This window comes from Lagenorhynchus albirostris, chromosome X (assembly GCF_949774975.1).
Source record: "Lagenorhynchus albirostris chromosome X, mLagAlb1.1, whole genome shotgun sequence".
NCBI lineage: Eukaryota > Metazoa > Chordata > Mammalia > Artiodactyla > Delphinidae > Lagenorhynchus > Lagenorhynchus albirostris.
In genome coordinates, this window is record NC_083116.1 from 89735387 (window position 1) to 89744037 (window position 8651).

Here is an 8651-nt window from a genome sequence, read left to right on the forward strand (position 1 = left end):
CTTTGATCATTCGATTAAGGTGGTGTTTTCCAGGTTTCTCCACCGAAATGTACTCTTTCCCCTTTGTAATTAATAAGTATCTTGTAGGGACATACTTTGAGATTATGTATCTTTCCTATTTTTCGTCAAACTTCCACTCACCAGTTTAGCATCCGTTGGTGATTCTTGCCTGAAGCAATTACTACTATGATGGTGGCCATATGATGATTTTCTTTTACATGTATAGCTGGGATTCTACTGTGAGAAAGAGCTTTCTCTTCTTCCCCATGTATTTATTTATTCGTTTGTTTATTTGTATCAGTGTGGGACTCATAATTTACAGGTTAAAATCAGTTACTATCATTTTAAAATTAATTTATTAATTAATTTATTTTTGGCTGCATTGGGTCTTCGTTGCTGCACGTGGGCTTTCTCTAGTTGCGGCGAGCGGGGGCTAGTCTTCATTGTGTGGCTTCTCTTGTTGTGGAGCACGGGCTCTAGGTGCGGGGGCTTCAGTAGTTGTGGCGCGCGGGCTTAGTTGCTCCACGGCATGGGGGATCTTCCTGGACCAGGGCTCGAACCCATGTCCCCTGTATTGGCAGGTGGATTCTTAACCACTGCGCCACCAGGGAAGTCCCAGTTACTATCTTTATGTAGTTATAAAAGTAGCTTAATTGAGATATAATTTACATACCATAAAATTCACCCAAGTTAGTTGTACAAGGCAATGGTAGTTAGTGTATTTATAGGCTTGTGCAAAAATCACCACAATCTAATTTTAGGATATTTCGATCACCCCAAAAAGAAACCCTGTGACTGTTAGCATTCAATCCCTATCTGTCTCTGACAGCCCTAGGCAACCACTAATCTCATTCTGGATTTGCTTATTCTGGACATTTCATATAAATGAAATCATACAATCACAAATCTTTTGTGTCTTGTTTCTTTCACTGAACATAATTTTTTAAACTGTGATAAAATACACATAACATAAAGTTTAGCATCTTAACCATTTAAAAAATAATACATTTATTTATTTATTTTTGGCTGCATTGGGTCTTTGTTGCTGCGCTTGGGCTTTCTCTAGTTGTGGCGAGCGGGGGCTACTGTTTGTTGTGGTGCACGGGCTTCTCATTGCGGTGGCTTCTCTTGTTGTGGAGCATGGGCTCTAGGCGCACAGGCTTCAGTAGTTGTGGCATGTGGGCTCAGTAGTTGTGGCTCGTGGCTCTAGAGCACAGGCTCAGCAGTTGTGGCACACGGGCTTAGTTGCTCCTCAGCATGTGGGATCTTCCCGGACCAGGGCTCGAACCCATGTCCCCTGCGTTGGCAGGCAGATTCTTAACCACTGCACCACCAGGGAAGTCCATCTTAACCATTTTTAAGTGTACAGTTCAGTGGCATTAAATACATTCACATTGTTGTGCAATCAACACCACCATCCATCTCCAGAACTTTTTTCATCTTTCCAAACTTAAACTCCATACCTGTTAAACATCAAATCCCCTCCCCTCGTCCCCCAACCCCTGGCAACCACCATTTTACTTTCTGTTTCTATGAATTTGGCTACTCTAAGTACCCCATGTAAATGGAAGCATACAGTATTTGCCCTTTTGTGACTGGCTTATTTCACTTAGCATAATGTCCTCAAGGTTCATCCATATTGTATGTAGCATGTGTCAGAATCTCCTTCTTTTTTAAGACTGGATAGTGTTCCATTATATGTATATGCCACATTTTGTTTATCCATTCATCCATTGGTGAACACTTGGGTTGCTTCCACCTTTTGGCTATTATGAATAATGCTACTATGAACACAGGTGTACAGATGCCTCTCTGAGAGCCTGCTTTCAATTCTTTTGGTTATATGTCCAGAAATGGAATTGCTGTATCATATGGTAATTCTATTCTTAGTTTTCTGAGGAACCACCATATTGTTTTCTGCAGTGACTGAAGCATTTTACATTCCAACCAACAGTGCACAAGAGTTCCAACAAGGTTATCTTAACCAGCCCTTGTTATTTTTTATTTTATTTATTTATTTATTTTTATAGTAGTCACCCTAATGGGTATGAGGTGTATCTCACTGTGTGTGTTTTTTTTTTAATAAATTTATTTGTTTATTAGTTTTGGCTGCATTGGGTCTTTGCTGCACACAGGCTTTCTTTAATTGCGGCGAGCGGGGGCTACTCTTTGTTGCAGTGCATGGGCTTCTCGTTGCGGTGGGTTCTCTTGTTGCAGAGCACCGGCTCTAGGTGCAAGGGCTTCAGTAGTTGTGGCACACGGGCTCAGTAGCTGTGGCTCACGGGCTTAGTCGCTCCGCGGCATGTGGGATCTTCCCGGACCAGGGCTCGAACCCATGTCCCCTGCCTTGGCAGGCGGATTCTTAACCACTGCGCCACCGGGGAAGCCCCTCACTGTGGTTTTGACTTGTATTTCCCTAATGATTAGTGATGTTTATAATCTTTTCATGTGGTTATTGGCCTCATTTATATATATTCTTTGGAGAAAGGTCTATTCAAGTCCTTTGCTCATTTGAAAATGATGGTTGTTGTTGAGTTGTAGGGGTTCTTTGTATGTTCTGGATATTAGCCCCTTATCAGATATATGATTTGTAAATATTCTTTCCCATTCCATGGATTGCCTTTTCACTCTGTTGATTTTGTCCTTTGATGCACAGAAGTTCTTAATTTTGAGATAGCCGACTTACCTATTTTTTTCTTTTGTTGCCTATGCTTTTGGTGTCATATCCAAGAAATCATTACCAAATCCAATGTCATGAAGCTTTCCCTCTGTTTTCTTCCAAGAGTTTTATAGTTTTAGGTCTAACATTTATATGTTTGATCCATTGTGAGTTAATTTTTGTATATGATATGACCCAACTTCATTCTTTTGCATGTGGATATACAGTTTTCCCAACACCATTTGTTTAAAAAAACTGTGATTATTTATTTTAATGCTCAAATTGTTCTAGTTTTGGCCAGTGGGAGTCTCTTCGAGCTGGCTCCTGTGTCCTTTTGACATGTCTCCATCATTTTTTTAAGCACATCTTTCCTTTAGATCACATCAAGATGTTTCAGGCTCATCTTGTACTTTCCCAGTCCTGGCCCTGGACTCAGACATTTCTCCAGAGAAGCTTCGTTTTCTTTGAGTGGATAATGGCACTTAGGACACCAAGATCTGGGCACTAGAAGTGCTCATTGTTGCTGATTCTAGGCCCTCTCCATGGACAGAGTTAGGATATAATATGGATGCGTATATGTTGTGAATCCATATACACATATGTATGTAAATCCATGCACACATCTATCTTTCTACTTATACATTAAAATCCATGAGTTCCTACTGACATCTATTGTACAATACCAATCCAACACCAGAATGTTCCTCCGAGCCTTTCTCTGTTTCCCTTTCTGTTTGTAACTCCCTTTTCCAACAGTGAGAAACCTGATTCTCATTAGCCACAAGAATTTTACTTATTTGCTCAGTCCTAAAGTACACATTCAGTAGTTTCAGATTCACTAACCTGATTCACTGTGGAAGAGAAGTCCACCAACTAGAGGTCAGTATTTGTTACAGTCCATTTTGTCTGTAGCCTGATGGATACCTTGTTCAAAAGTTACTTCAGTTTGGGAATTCCCTGGAGGTCCAGTGGTTAGGACTCTGTGCTTCCACTGCAGGGGGCACGGGTTCAATCCCTGGTAGGATTTTTTTCCACAGCTTTTAGAAAGTTTTTTATTGGTTGCAATGATATAAAATGCATCATTTGAATTCCCCCCTGTCATTAAGTGCTTGCTAGCAACAGCATAAGAAAACTTTCTGTACATCTGACAAGCTCAAATGATTTATTTCATGCTGGAAGGGGAAAAATAGCAAACACCACTCCTAACTTGTCTGTCTATAGTTAACCTCTCTCTCTCTCTCAAGGCTACATTGGTTAAAATCAACGGACAACCCCTTTTGTATGTCAATTTGTAAATTTTAATGTTTTCATCAGAATAGTCTTTTATATCACTCTCCAACAAGAAACAATAAAATTACTAACAGCAAACTTCAATACAAGAACACTCTCCAGATTAACAACTCAAACAAAATGCAAAATGTAAATCACAATTGAAGCATCCAAAACAATTTAAATAATTTTAAATATTTTATTTTTAAACTGCTACAAACGCTTTATACAATATTTCAACATAAAGTCCCCATAACAGAAATGTAACAAAATGGGAATGATAGTGAAAGGGTTAAAGCGGCACAAATTCACCAAACAAGTATTAAACTACAAATTTTAAGAGGTAGATGACTTTTAAAGTTGAGGACAACAACAACAACAAAAAAACACGAATAAAACAGCCATTTTCCACCAACTCAGTCATTAATTAGAGGGAAGGCATATAAGAATGCACGGAGAAATGACACTTGTATACTCAGATATAGGCCAATTCGTTGGGTTTTTAAAATCTCTATTAGAGACTGATGTGTAAAACCTGATAAGTAAATTCATTTACCCTTAGGTGTAGACATACATCTATACAGGCCTGTGATGTATCCCGGGCACTGATATATTGCTACCGTCTCCGATAATATAACAGTTATAAGTTAGTGCCAGATAATAATCTGAGAGGATAATGTCCATTTGGATATATAAACGTGACACTGGAAGAGGCATAAAAAAGAGTCCATATCCAATCTGGTTTCCTCTCCATTATGCTGGCAATCGGCTTGTGGTAAAAAACAACAAACAACACAAAAAACAGGCTAAGAAAGAAGCTAAATCCCTCTGTCTACAATTCATTTAAAGGAAAGGCATCAAGGGCTGGTGTGACCAAAACATTATAAAACGAGTGCATCAGAATCCGTCATCCCTGAAATCTACAACAAACTATTGATAAAACAGCGAACTTGCTTTGCAAGATTAGGTTCAACTCATTCCTTTCTCTGCTCTGTGCCAAAAGGCAGGGCCACGCTCAGGTCTGAGTTACCAGTCCCTTGAAGAGGAGCCAGGTCAGCTAGCCCATCCTATAGCGCCCTCCTCTGTGCATCTCAATCCCCTGCGAGCCCAGCACGTGTGTTGGGCGCCAGCGAAGAAGCGGATGCCTGACTCTAACCAGGGCAACAAGAAGCCCGCTGGCAATCGGCTGTGTGTTAGGGTTTCTGAGTCAGCTTCAACTGGTCTTGCAAGCTTGGTAGATTTCGTATGCTTTGCCGTAGTGCTTTTCCTAAGTTGAGCATGCATTATCTTTATTTAGTCAATTAAGGTTTGTTTTGTTTGGGGGGCTTTTCTACAGGAAGTTCCTAGAAAGTAAGAAAACTGAAGATAAATGACAACATAACACAACCTTATATGAACTGACCATGTTAAAGGAAAGGTGGGAAGACCATGGGACAAATGTTAAGACAGCAACAGGATGACTCGGAAGGTGTGTGGGAATGTGGGTGTCCCACGCAAAAGAGACATGCTGGGAGGGACACACACAGTCTCCTTGGAGTGATGTGGCAGAGATGGTAGGTGAGAAATCAGCACCATTTTGTTTTTTTAACCAATTTCACGGTAAATGGAAAAGCTTGGTCTGGAATTTCGTTTTGCTTCTCCATCACTTATTTACATGTCCTTAACTGGCTGCAGTGGGAATATAGTATTAAACAGCAACAACAACGAAGTGGCTCTAAAAGCAGCATTGAAGAATGTAAAAATGCCTTGGGATTTACAAAGATCAAAGATAGGTAAGAAGGAGTAGAAAATGTACCTCTTTCCTTATCTTTCTGTCTTACAGTCCATGGAAATGAGCCCTCAGCAACAGCTCTAAATGCAGTCCCACCGACAAGCCACAGGTGGGCTCCAACCCGACCCGTGGAAGGTGAGCCTGACACAGCATTCGCTGGGTTAAGAGCTGTAACAGGAGAATCTAGTTGGTGGTATGCCTCTGCGGCTTTGTCCTAAGAAAAGGATTTGGAGCACATGCCTTTTTCACACCCAGATTGGCACAATGGCTTGTGCTACAGGAAATGACCAAATGGCAAATTCTGCTGAGCTCTCAGTGTAGAATGGAAAACTGACGTCGTTCTCACGGCTGACTGCAAGTGTATACTTGAAAATGTGGAATCCTAAACTGGCATTTGAATGTAAAACGTCTGAGTGCTGAGGACTAGCCCTTAATCACAGTTATGATGAAACACACAGGAAAAGGGTGTGCTGCCAGTTCGGGGATAAGTCCTGGAACATGCAATGGGGCAAGGACAGCGAAATCACTGAAAACCAGAGTGAAAGTGGATATTTCCAAACCTGTGCTATGAAATCACCCCTGAATAAAATTTACAAATAGAAATATACTGAAAAGGGAAGAAGACTAGTTAAAACAACTCCTTGGGCTTCCCTGGTGGTGCAGTGGTTGAGAATCTGCCTGCCGATGCAGGGGACACGGGTTCGAGCCCTGGTCTGGGAAGATCCCACATGCCGCGGAGCAACTAGGCCCGTGAGCCACAACTACTGAGCCTGCGCGTCTGGAGCCTGTGCTCCGCAACGAGAGAGGCCACGACAGTGAGAGGCCTGCGCACCGCGATGAAGAGTGGCCCCCGCTTGCCGCAACTGGAGAAAGCCCTCGCACAGAAACGAAGACCCAACACAGCCAAAAATAAATAAATAAACAAACCAATGAACTGACATTAAAAAACAAAACAAAACAAAAACAACTCCTTGCCAGTGTAATACAACAAACATGGAAAATGACGAAGCCTCCACTAAGAGCCCTGGGCTGACACCGATGGACCATCACATCCCCAGGCCTGCGCCTAGGATCCTGGCTTTATACCAAATTCACTACAAGGTACTAAGACGACCACAACTCTCTGAAGAAACTCCCACTCTTCTGCCCAGATGATCAAAATATGATGTCCCACTGAACGCTCATTTTGTAATTTCCAAAAATACTTCCCAAGTTTATGGTCATGGAAGCCTGCTGCTACCATCTACAGTCAGAATAATACCCGTGTCTTCTTAACTGATTCTTCCTCGTTTCCTTTTAGGCCAAATTTCATTCCAGCAATGTTAACTTTCAAACAAAGCAAAATAATTAAAACTAACTGGAGCAAAGAATAGAGACACAATTTTGTTAGGCACTTCAGTCCTTTGCAGTCTTTAGGGTTCTTCAAAAGCACTGGATGAACTTCACCCAGAGAGTTTTCCTTTATAGTAAGTTAATTTTTTTTTTTTTTTTTTTTGCAGTACGCGGGCCTCTCACTCTTGTGGCCTCTCCCATTATGGAGCACAGGCTCCGGACGCGCAGGCTCAGCGACCATGGCTCACGGGCCCAGCCGCTCCGCGGCATGTGGGGTCCTCCTGGACTGGGGCACGAACCCGTGTCCCCTGCATCGGCAGGCAGACTCTCAACCACTGCGCCACCAGGGAAGCCCCAGTAAGTTAATTTTTTCATATCAACTTTACCCTTGAACTGTATAAATGGGATCCAGTACAGAATAAGTGATTCTTTCAGATACTATCGGAAACAAAGGAGAATACACATATACGTTCTGAAGCATCAACCACCTGGGAAATGTTTTTTAGTACAGTCCATGAAAACGATGGCATGTTCTAGGTTCTTTAACCTTGAAAAGGACAGTTCGAGATATTAAAAAAAAAGTTACTTGAGCTAGTTCTTCCTGGTCGCCTTCAGTGAAGCTGTGTTTGAAATATGGTTAAGGTTCATTTGTTTCTGTCTGTATTCCATTTTAGGATTTTACCCCATCCTTGTTAACTTCATTTATTTTTTTAAGTATGTGAAACATTAACACGGTTTCAAAAGTCAGAACTTTATCAACAAGTATGTTGTTGTGACAACAAGCAGTGTCACTTCTCTGTCCCATTTCTTCTAGCTGGCCCTCACCCAGCCCTCTAGGAAACCAATCTCAATATGTGCTGGTTTAGCCTTTGTATGTTTCTTTTTTGTAAAGGTAAGCAAATATACATATGTTTTCTTATATCATCTTGTTTATTACACGAAGGGTTGCATACCCTTTTATGCATTTGGCTTTTTTCCATTTAACAGTATGTCCTGGAAATCACTCCTCATCCATCCACAGCTTTCCTCCTCGATCTTTTTACAGCTGCATAGGACTCCCTTGTGTGACTGTACCACCGTTTTATTCGACCACTGTCTATGTATAGGAACTGACATTGTTGCCAATATTTTGCAATTATCAATCATGCTGCAGTGAATACCTTGTGCATATGTATTTTCACATTGTTGGAGGTGTATCTTCAGGGCCAATTGCTGGAAGTGGGATTGCTGGGGCAAATGAGAAACACATATGCATTTTTGTTAGATGTCATATTCCCCGGCATTGGAATTGTAAAAAGGACATTTTTAAAAGCACGAAGAAGAAAAGCTGCTATTCACAAGAGAAACCAAACAGTCTTTCTTACTGCCATTCAATGGTCCATGTTGGTTTTAAGATTGAGGGATTTAATTTCACAGAGACTGGTTTTAAGAGAGTGATTTAATTTCACCAACATTGTCGGAGCCTCTGCGGGTGGCTGCACCCTCCCCCACACAACCTGATGCTGCTATAAGAGCCACTCATTTCCCAGAGGCAGCAACTGAGGTCACATATGATAAGCCACATGAGGGGCCATCTTGGACAGGCGATTCAAAGCCTGTCTGGGCTCTCAGCGATTTTAG